We start from the raw sequence: 11,966 nt of genomic DNA on the forward strand, positions 1-11,966 counted from the left end.
GACTCATTGATCTGCATAGAACTGAGGTCTAATTCATACATGACCCCAACTTTTGTACTGCAGCAGACTGCAGCAGTTTGCCATCCACCAGGCATGCATTTTGTGATTTCTGGGGCTTATTTGTGTCCCTGTGCATGAGCTATACCCACATGATTATGCATGTGGGGCCTGTACTTGTATAGATGCAAAGAAATGGGCTTGGATTCATGCAGGATCTTCTATAGTTCTTGCAAAGTCAACTCTGAAGATTCTAAAGCCCAACTCTCACATTGCATATGATTGCAAAATATTGGAGAGTTGTACTCCAGCATCCATTGCCAACAGGTCTGGGATATACACCACAACACTTACAGTACTGTCAACTGAGAAGGCAAAGTATTTTGAGTGATGCCTCAACCCCTCATACAACCTCATCAGACGGGGAATTTTTCCTGTCCTAGCACACTGCCAGCACCTCATTGAAGAAACCAGGGACAGCATGGGAGGAAGCCAGGGACTGTGAGGAAACGTCATTGGATGGAAGACCACAACCAACCTTGGTAAGGGGATGAAGCTGGGTGCTGCCCTATGGTTTTCCCCACTGCCCCCCACTGTCCCCAGGCTTCCGGACCTTCATGTGAGGAGGTCCATGTCTCTCTAGGTACTGTATCCATCTCTTGAGCTTGGACCAAGATAAAACCCAGCAGCATTTCTTTCCTCCTCCAAAGAATCATTTATTACCTCCTCTTTTGTTATAACTGGTGGCTGTAGTCAGTGTATTCTTCCTTGAAAATTTCATTTTCCATGACGTGTCCTAAGGAAGAGGGAAGTAGCCATCACAAAATAGATGTGACTTCTTCAGTCTCTTTATAAATGAAATTTCTTCCAGTTGATGAGCTCAGTCCCAGGCCATCTAATTAGCTGGACCTTAATGTCCACATTCATCTCAAGGTGCCACTTCCTATTTCTTCCTACTCTGACTTCTCTTTCTTGTAGAGACCTGAAACTTCCACCCTACTTCACACACACACTGGACAATATACCGCTCATCTCTGGATGTGGTGCTTTGTTAATATTTATCCTATTCCTGAAGTCAAGAGGTTTGTATGGATCCTTGTATAGACAAAACTATAGCATTCACACAGGAGACAGACAGAGATACATTTATGGAATGCCAAGATTTGTAAACAAATCTTTAAAGCAATTTTTTACCAAAAAAAATTAAAGAAAAAAAGAAAGAAAAAGGATTTAAAGAAAAAAGATCTCCAAGAGGAGCTATTTCTTAAACTATCTCAGTGTGACTGTTCATGTATAATATATATACAGTAGAGTCTCACTTATCCAACACTCGCTTATCCAACATTCTGGATTATCCAACGCATTTTTGTAGTCAATGTTTTTAATACATCGTGATATTTTGGTGCTAAATTCGTAAATACAGTAATTACTACATAGCATTACTATGTATTGAACTACTTTTTCTGTCAAATTTGTTGTATAACATAATGTTTTGGTGCTTAATTTGTAAAATCATAACCTAATTTGATGTTTAATAGGCTTTTCCTTAATCTCTCCTTATTATCCAACATATTCGCTTATCCAACGTTCTGCTGGCCCATTTACGTTGGATAAGCGAGACTCTACTGTATGTATAGAATGTTGACTGATGAAGGGAAGGGAAAGAAACAAAAAAAATGATTGAATGGGGTAACCTGGGTGTGTTTGACAACATGAAACATTAAACACTTGCTGATGCAACTCTTTTTTGCAGTTAAAATCAGTTCCCTAATTCTTTTTGGTTTGTTTAGTGAACATCCCACCCATGCTGCAGTCTCAAGACTGCCTTCTCTAGGAACAGGTTATTTCCATTTAATCACTATTTCACCCAGTTACTGAGCTATATTATTGAAATGTATTGAAATAATACTTTGGTATTCCTTAAAAATAGCATTGTAGTGTGTGTGTGTGTGTGTATGTGTGTGTGTGAAATGCCTTATTTTGTAATACATATGTTAGCTCAATCAAATTCTTTTGCACTTGAAAACGTCCATTTGCATTTTAGAATGTTTTTATGAATGTTGATGTAAATTAATAATTTTTAATCTGATTTATAGTGTATTGTATAATTTTTATATGTGTGTTTATTGTAAGCTGCCCTGAGTCCTCTCTCGGGTGAGAAGGGCGGGATATAAATGTTGTAATAAATAAAATAAATAAATAAATTTCAGAGATACTGGAATAGGTATTCAGAGGTATACATCTACCTGGCAAACAGTACACTATCTTACAAAATAATCCCAACACTTACAATTGTATAAATATCAAATAATATAGATTAGGATGAAGAAACATGAAATAAAAACCTACAGTTGTAGACTTTAAAGTGACATGCAGAACAGGCTATCCATAGAGGTAGCCACAGAATAAATATACATGCATAGTGTTGCCTGATTTTCAAACCGTAAGAAGAGGCCATTAGAATTCCTGACATGTTGAATTGACAATCAGGAAGTATCCATTAACAAGTTTGTGTTCTACTTAAATACTAAGTGAAGATATTGATTTCAGATAACCTAGCCATGCATTTGTCTACAAAACCAAGATGTTGTCCATATTCAGAAATTGTACAGTGCATACATTTCTATCTTTGTAAAGGGCCTATTCCATAAAATACAGGATTTTTGGGGGGTAGATGGGGGACATCTTGGTCTATATGAAAGGAAAATCTCAAATGGAGGATATATGGTATAATAAGGATGCCTGACACTCTGTATCAGTTACGGGTAACCAAAGAAGATTTTTAATTCTTCTCTAAAAGTTCTCTAAGTATTTTATTGTCATTTCCAATTTAGCATCCTTCAAATGATTCTGTATGGTGAGATGCAATCTACTCACACAGTAGTAACCCTATGTTAGATCCATTCACTAACTTCCGATCTGTAAATGATAGCATTTACAACACATAAACCAAGGATGTAGTCATATATGAATGTCAAGACTGTTTTTGTGGTCTTTCTTCTGCCCAGGTACTTGTACATATCAAGGAGGGTAATATGTTGTCGTTTAGATGTTTTTTGTCAAGCCCAATGGGATCAGTGTTACAGCTGTAAAATGCCCATGGGGAAAGGAGAATTTGGTCTATATATCAAGCTAGATGTCCTATATAGTGATGCCTTTAGTTAAGAGTTTAATTCGTCCTGTGACCAAGGTCTTAATTCAAATTGCTCTTATTCCAAAGCAACTTTTCCCACTGAAATGCTATTAATCTGTTCCAGCCCCCCGAACCTCCTCCCATTTTTATGTGTTTTGAAATTTAAAAATGTACTTTATAACTAACAAATAATGTATAAATACACATTCATATAGAACAATAAAAAGAAAGATCAACTTTAAAATGGCAGAAGCATAAAGTTGTGACAAGGAAGCAGAAAGCACAAAGTGAAGAGGCAGAAGCATCATTTTCTTCATACTATAGTCCTAAGATTTCTGCACTGCAACCAAGGAGCCACTTTTTGTCAAATGACTTCATAATCTTTATAACCAACCAACCCCAAAACACCCTTCCAACCAGAAACGGACAAGTTTCTCCATGATTTAGAAGAGATTCAAAATTTAAGCTGACTCCTTCTCTTTATTCTCAGTTAACTGCTGTGAGATTTCCAGATATTAAAAGTGATTAAGCTAGGTCTTTCTAAAACAGAGGTGGGCAATATGTTGTTTTCTTGATTTTGCCAGGCTGCCCATAATTCCCATCAGTCCAAGGCAGTATAGAAGATGATGAGCAGATCATAGGAGGATTCCAAACATGGCAGCTATTCTGTTACTGAAGCATGAAAGCTTAAATTGGACATACACCATTGCAGCTCACTAATTTGTTGTGGAGATTAGAATTCTATTTTCTTATAGCTAGACAAAAGGATGTCATCTGCAGAATGCTCACAAAGATTCCTAAATCTCTGCAGAAGATTGCTGGTTGCTTTAACAGTCTACTCCATGGCATGCCACAATTGCGACTGCCTGATAAGAATCCTGAATGCTATTCAACTCCTATAAATGAAAATGATATTGATGCCTACAATGATATCAGGCACCATAGAAGTTGAGGTGTGCCTGTAATTCTCTATAGTTTTCAACAACAGGCTGCATAAATTATGAGTCAGGTGCAACACTGTATGCATTTTCTTAAGAGTAAGTCCCACTCAATTAGGTGTGACTCACTTCTATAAAGATCTGTATACAATTCTATTATTAGACCATTTTGCATGGCATGTAACTTTACTAGCAGTGTATGGCCAGCATTCTGGTTGTGAATTATGATGGTGTCATGTTGGACATACTTCACCACAACTCAACTTTTTTGGTCATTGTGGAGTTTGAAATCCTGTTACGGCTGCACAATAATACTGGGAAAACTACTTTGTCAACAGCACAACCAGTCTCTCCCTACATAGCAATTTCTTTATTATCAGAGAGCAAGGGGATGCATGGAGATGTGTGGGGATTCCAAACAGCCCTCCTATTCAAACAACACTGAAACAGGGTTTGTGTATACATGTGAGTTTCTGGGGTGGGCAGTCATTGCATACTACGGAGATGTAGATGTATCACAAGGATAGCAGGATCTTGGTCATCTTATTTTGCCCCTTGGATAACTAACAGTTTCTCTGTGCATAACTGGACATTGTCTAAGATCTTGGAAAAGTTACCTTATAAATACACTACAACTTTCAGACATGGAAGAGTTGTTCTCAAGATTGTTTATTTGTTACCTTGAAAAAAAGATTTTTTTTCTTTATGTATCCATTTTTAATGAAGCAATTTTTCAGATTTTCACATGTACCAAGTTCTAAACCCGACCAGATTCCACCACTCTGTTATTTGCAAGTACAGTAGAGTATCACTTATCCAACACTCGCTTATCCAACGTTCTGGATTATCCAATGCATTTTTGTAGTCTATGTTTTCAATACATCATGATATTTTGGTGATAAATTCGTAAATACAGTAATTACTACATAGCATTACTGTGTATTGAACTACTTTTTTCCTCAGATTTGTTGTATAACATGATGTTTTGTTGCTTAATATGTAAAATCATAACCTAATTTAATGTTTAATAGGCTTTTCCTTAATCTCTCCTTACTATCCAACATATTCGTTTATCCAACGTTCTGCCGGCCCGTTTACATTGGATAAGCGAGACTGTACTGTACAAAATTCTGAGTTTTTGAAGTACATTTTGAAACCCACCAGATTCTACCATTTAGTTAAACAGACTGCTTGTTTAATCTGACTGGGACTAATTCACCTTAAACACAAGCACTTTGCCTTAATTTTGTTCACTAAAGCTTTCCATTATTCTACCGAAAAACACATATAGTGTGTTGTTGCTATGGCAAATAACTCCTATTTTAGCAACTTGCAAAGGAATCTGGGCAGAGCCTTCACCCAACCTGGTACCCTACTGCTCCTATGATCCCACATGTTTCTACATGATAACTGGATATGATAGAAGCTGACATGGAGATCATTTGATGGGCACTATTGATTCAACAGTTACCTATAGTAAAATACAGTGGTCCCTTGATTATTCTTTGGGGTGTGGTTCCAGACACACCATGGATATCAAAGTCACAATAAAAACAATGACATGGTAAAATCACATCTCTCATATAAAACAGCAAAATTTAGAGTTGCTTTCTGGATTTTTTTTTAAAAAAACCAAGATTTTCGAACTGTGGGTGGTTAAATCCATGGATACAGAATCTGAGGATACTGGGACTAACTGTATATGGTAGAAATAAGCGCACCAGAAATAAACACGTGTGAACCAAATACTCTAGGCATCAGATTCTGTTTGATCTCAGAATCTAAGCAGAATTAGCTTTGGTTAATATTTGGATGGAAGACCACCAATGAGTGCCAGATGCTGTACGATGTATTTCAGAAGAAAGAATTGGAAAAACCACCTGAGTTTTCCTTGCCTAAGAAAATGCTATGAAATTCATGGGTTACCATTAGACAATAGTTGACGTGAAGACGCATGCACACATACAAAAATAAATCAAGGCAGTATGTGAAATGCTTGTTGAAAGACAGCACAAAGCATTTGCTGCAGCATTTACAGTAGCATTTGCATCGAATGGATGCTAGTACATACTTAGACAATGAATGCAAACCTAATGAACTGGACTTCATTATGCAGGAAGGTAGCTGAAGGTGGCAATGCCTTTGTGCTTTTCACTCAAGAGGCAAAGAAAACACTCGCTAGTTTCTATCCCAGATAAAAGCATTTTGATTTTCAATAGTTATTTAAATTAATTAAGAGCTTTTGCCTTCACTTGGGGCAGAAAAGATTCCAAGTCTCACTATTTGTGCTTTGAATTTAGATTGCCCTGGGCAGCTTGCTTTCCCAACCTAAAGTCTTTGCATGCGACAAAATTTGCAAAAAAATAAGCCAAAATTAGCTCTGAGGAAGGCAAGGCTTGGTCTAATACTATTAATAATAGTAATATATTTCAGAAATTAGTTTTTGTTATAGGATAAGACAGTGCCCATGACCTAGAACTTATGCCTCTAAAGCAAAAGTTCAGGCAGTCCATGTGTTACAGACAAAACAGGTTCTGTAGGTTTGTTCTTAATTTATATGTAAGTTGGAACAGATACATTTTTTTAGATTTTTTTTTTTTTAGTTTTGGATGGCATAAGGAAGTTTTAACCCAGGGACTGCCTGTGTTTGTATATAAAACTTGTGAAAGCGAAATCAAGCCATGCTAGGAAAACACATCCCTAATGTGGCGGTGTTGATCACACAACTATGTACACCAATAGAGAGAACTGTACATCTATGTGCATAGACTTATAGCCTTCTTGAATTTTGAGTTTGGGTTCACACCTTGCTTGGAAACCCAACCAAAATGCCCGTAGCCAGGATTTTGATTGGGGGGGGGGGGGCAGGGATTTTGATTTGGGCGGGGCTGAGTCTGAGTGAGAGAGGATCTACCCTAGCAAACCTTTTGTATTGTTTTGTATCATTTTTATCCCAATACCCTCATGCATATGGGATATATTGAGCATGGTGATCAGATCATGATATGAATAAACGTAACAGTTTAAATAATAAATGTAAAGCCTTCCCACGGACCACCCTGAGAATTTCGAGGGGGGGGGGGCTGAAGCCCCTCAAGCCACCCCCCCACCCCCCGGCTACATGCCTGCCAACCAAGGTAAGTTGCCAAGCATCTCTGTTCAATGGGAAGCTGAAATCATACATTGTGCCCTGACATAGCACACTGGCATAATGCAGCGGTTTATAAACACATGCTTCTCACATTTAAAACATTTTAAGTGTACATAGAAATGTAATGCATAAAATGACCTGTACAATGTAGAGGCAGACTGTGCTGGCAATACAGCAAGATACAGTAGGTCTTTGGTATTTGCTGGGGTTAATGCCAGAACTCACTGCAGATTCTAAAATTCATGGATGTTCGAGTTCCATTATATACAAGGGTGGTCCTTACGTAAGATGGCAAAATCAAGAGTATATTTTTAGATTTTTAAAAAATATTTTCAAACTGTGGATGATTATGCCTCATCACACTAGAGCAGTGGTTCTCAACCTGTGGGTCCCCAGATGTTTTGGCCTTCAACTCCCAGAAATCCTAACAGCAGGTAAACTGGCTGGGATTTCTGGGAGTTGTAGTCCAAAACACCTGGGGACCTACAGGTTAAGAACCAGTGCACTAGAGTCTGGATCCACTTTACATCCAGTTTATGCCTCATGCATAATTCTGGGGCTTTTTAGTTTAGTGAGGCCCAGATCCTGTCCACCTGAGCAGTTTAAAGGCCCCTCCATAAACTACAAGCCCCAGAATTCTGCAGGAGGCAGAAACTAGTTTAAAAGTGGATCCAGGCTCTAGTGTGATGAGGTCCTCATCTGAGGATACAGAATCCATGTGTGCTGAGGGCTGAATGTATGACAAAATCCAAAACATGCATCACTCTTATTTTATTTTTATTAGGGCCACCCAAAGGTGCAAAATAATGCATGAGAGCTTTCAAAACACACAAGCTTCTTTATCAGGCTAAGAAAAGTTAAGTTGGGGAAGACAGGTGAGTGGCAGTATCTTGGTTCTGCACCTTGCTTGATCCATTTACTTTGGTGGTTTTTAAGATGGTCTCAAGGAGAGTTGATGCAGATAGGGGCTATTGGTGCTCTTAAGGGCGATTTGAAACAAAGGCAGTAAAAGAAGTGCAGTAAAATTGGCTTCACCATCATTAGCACCACAGTAAATCTTTTTGGGATCAGGGGCTGTATCTGTCATGTTTTCTTTTACTAAATGATTTCTACTTCCTTTGGCTGAAGAAGACAGTGTGCATTGAAAACGTACATGATGTAATTTTGTGCCTTTCGGTGGGACAAGTAAAGGTATCGCTGCCTTCTACAGATTGCATGCGTTCCTTCAAGAACTAAAAAGCATTCAAGAAGCTGAGCAGCAAGCATTTCCAGTGAGACAGGCAATGCGGAGTATGTTCGAAGTGCACAAAGTGAAGAAGTAAACATGAGTCTAAAAAGCCTCATGCAGTGTTTAATAAAGCAGATGATAGGTTTCTGCTAACTTGCCTTTAAATCTTTTTTACAGACCCCCTCAGGGCAACTTCCCATTACCTCCATAACAAATATGCCAAAGACATTATATAATTCCTACACAAACACATAGGAACTGGCTTGCAGGGTGGAAGAATGAACTTCCCAGGAAATAAATAAATAAATAAAAATAAAACCCTGTGGGTTATAAATGGGTCAAAAAGAATTAGACTTTTTATTTATACACCAGAAACTTAAGCAAGTGAATGAAATGGTTTCATTTACATTTTTTACATCCAGCAGCAGTGAAAACACTGTTTACATTAATACTATAGTAAAATTTACATCTTTATTATTATTATTTTGTTAAATATGCCTGATTTTTATGGACAAAACCCATTCCGATTTGAACTCTTGAAATAACAAGGGCGTTCGCGTGTGCTTTTTCAGCAGTCTTAACAGCAACCTTTCGAAATCGTACCCTAGTATTGGAATGTGTCATCTAAATCCTGAAGCAAATTCTCCAAAACGTGAATGCCCAATTTGAGGAATTGGAGTAAAACAGACAATGGGAGCTCGAGACAGATTTTGGACCAATGACATTAAAGTCCACCATGGTTTATTTCTTAATGTATAGCTCAGTTGCTCTCCTTCCTAGCTGGCTGTGCTTCGATTCCCGAATCACAAAGCCATGCATTCTTATGAAGTTAAGCAGCTGTAGACACAGAATGCTGATGATCATTTCCCCGTATCTGAGTTATCCAAAGAAAACCCAGTTAGTGGTAATTCTACCTAATGCTTGTAAAATTCACATGAAATTTTAATTGATTTTCAAACAGTACAAACTGTGCCATGAATTCAACCACATTGAATATAAGCCTTAAGCCCACTAGGTTTAAGCAATTGTGTCTTTGTAGACTAAAACTATGTAAAATAAAATCTGATAACTCCCTGGTGTTAGAGGTAGACAGTTTTCTTTCAAATCCTAGGTTTGGTCCTTTATTTTATTCAGCAGTGTGAGCCATGAATACAGAACGAACAACAGCTGTTACAATTCTCAACCATGACTTCTAACGTCAGAGAATTCAAGGTATGAACACAGTACACAGTAATGAAAAGTATCAAAAATTAGTTTACCTCAAAAAAGATAAATAAAACAGGTATATTCCACCAATACATAAACAGATGTTTGTGCTACAGTTAAAATTTGCTGTATACAAAAGATCATAGTCTCCATTATCAGCTTATGATAGAAGCAAGAATACATGAGCCATTTAAATTGTCAGACATTATGCTTTATAAGGTATGCACAGAAGTTCAAGCAATAAATACATACATTAGTTCAAAGCCTTACAATAGCTACGCAAAGCAGATGCAGAAAAGCAGGGTTTGCTATTCCTAGCAAGCGATGAGATCAGAGTAAAAATTCATGAAATGCATTAAAGCAACATTTTTTTTCTTAGAAAAAGTCTGGTCATTTATGGGTCCACCAACATTTTTACATAATATGCACAATTATCAAAATACAGACCAAGCATCTCAGAAAACTCCAAAAAACCTAAAGTCTATTTTTCAAAGCAATTGCAGTTTTGGAGGTTTTTCTGGTATAATGTGCAAGCAGCTATTTTTTTTAAATTGTATTTATATAAAACCCATGCAAAACTCTACAGGTATATGCATTCTGTGGCTGAGACTTCCTTTCAAAAAGGTTTGTAACTGAGGTATGCATACTTTAGCATTGTAGTCTTAGGCCACCTTCTTGATGGTCCAATTATCACATTTACTTCCAGTCCATCAAAGTCTTTTGAACATGCACTTGAAAGAAACATTAGTTCCTTTCAGGTCATCCCCACATTAGGGATCCCAGACGACTGAAAAAAATCCATCATTCACATGGTACATCTCTCTTTTGATGTAATTACTATCAACCTTCTGTTATCATGACCCAAAGACAAACATAATGAAAAGTAGCAGTTACTGTGACGTTCTCACAATTCATGCAATCTGCCATAATTGTTCTAATTTCTTTTTTGTGTTTTTTTTGTTTTCTTTTGCAGAGGTAGAAGCTTTCAGAAAGCCTTTTGGGTAAGTGGGAAAACCCTTTCGAAAGCCATTTTGTCCATTTATTTGGCGTGATAGATGACTGTGTTTCTCTTAAAGTCTCTTTGCTGATTTCAGCAAAGAATACAATGAGCTTAGCTTGCAAGATCCGGGTCCATCACATGGAACCGGTACCTATGTTAAGCTCTAGCAGCCACCTTCTGTGGAAAAAACTGTTTGTAAAGCAATAACCATAATTAGGTTATGAGGTCCCTTGGTTGGGGGGGAAAGTTATCAAGACTTGGCACAGCACATGAAAAGCAACACATAAAGAGTCGAGGGTTTAAGCAAACATCTGACTATGCTATTTTCAACTACACCATTAATGTATCATTGTATTTTTGGGTTTTGGAATTGTCAAAAGAAACAAAAAAGAAAGAAAGGGGAAAGTAACAGCATTCCAACAATTTGGCCTGTGCAAGTCTTCCAAAGGGAGTGTATTGTTAGTGTTAGTATCCCGTATAAACAGAGGCAGAATTATATGTAACTTTGGTTTGACTGAAAATAAATACCATGGACTACAATTGCTATAATCTTTGCTTTCAGTGTAAAAACTCACCTAGATTACTTTAAATCAATATGAAATTAATTTTTGGCTTTACTAGACCTTTTTTATGTTTGGTTCCTACTTTTTTGTCATTATAACTTAAGACTATAAAAAATAGCACACAACGAAGATTAAGACCGTACAAGACTTCTTCTAACAACATGTATTCACCACAGGGAAGGGGGAATCGGTCTGAATGGGGAGGGAACAGAATTAAAAAACATATTTTACATAACAATATGCAATCTGCATTTGCATCAAGTACATAATTGTTTTGGTCAGTGATCCATATTGGTTGCTTTCTATCGTAACGTCTGCCCAGACTTTGTTCCCACCTCTGTCCTAAAATGAAAGCAAATCTTCACTGCATTTAAGATTTGACATTTGGCCTCAGAAGATTACACTATGACAAAATTGACTTTTCCCCCATATTTGTTTCTTGGTATAGGGCTAAATGAAAAGATCCCAGAGGTCATCAGAAAACAGCAGGTAGTTCATGGAAAGGTTCCTTTGTACTAATTAAAGTTACAGAAGGCTGACCAAAGCATGTGGCTGCTTCTGTCATTGAGCTATTGGCCATTGTTAGAGTAGGCTTTGGTTTGCAGCTGTAGCCTTTGACTGTGTTTGCAGGTAGACAAAGCTTTATCACAAGGAGGTAAAGAGTACAGTTGTAAGATATATGCAGATATGCAAATGTTTCTATGGTGCTTGCACAGACAATGTTAGCTTAGGATTGCACTTTACATCTTA

At 37.4% G+C, this 11,966-nt stretch overlaps 1 protein-coding gene across 13 annotated transcripts in view; it reads right to left on the bottom strand.

Moving 5' to 3' along the window:
* Nucleotides 1-8,781: 8,781 nt before the first annotated feature.
* foxp2 (forkhead box P2) overlaps nt 8,782-11,966 on the bottom strand; it is a 458,869-nt gene continuing 455,684 nt past the window's right edge. For all 13 annotated transcript variants that reach the window (XM_062982426.1, XM_062982432.1, XM_062982425.1 and 10 more), the window contains one exon: nt 8,782-11,966. This exon is cut by the window's right edge and continues 808 nt beyond it. The gene's annotated coding sequence lies outside the window, so the exon portion shown is untranslated.

This window comes from Anolis carolinensis, chromosome 5 (assembly GCF_035594765.1).
Source record: "Anolis carolinensis isolate JA03-04 chromosome 5, rAnoCar3.1.pri, whole genome shotgun sequence".
Taxonomy (NCBI): Eukaryota; Metazoa; Chordata; class Lepidosauria; order Squamata; family Dactyloidae; genus Anolis; species Anolis carolinensis.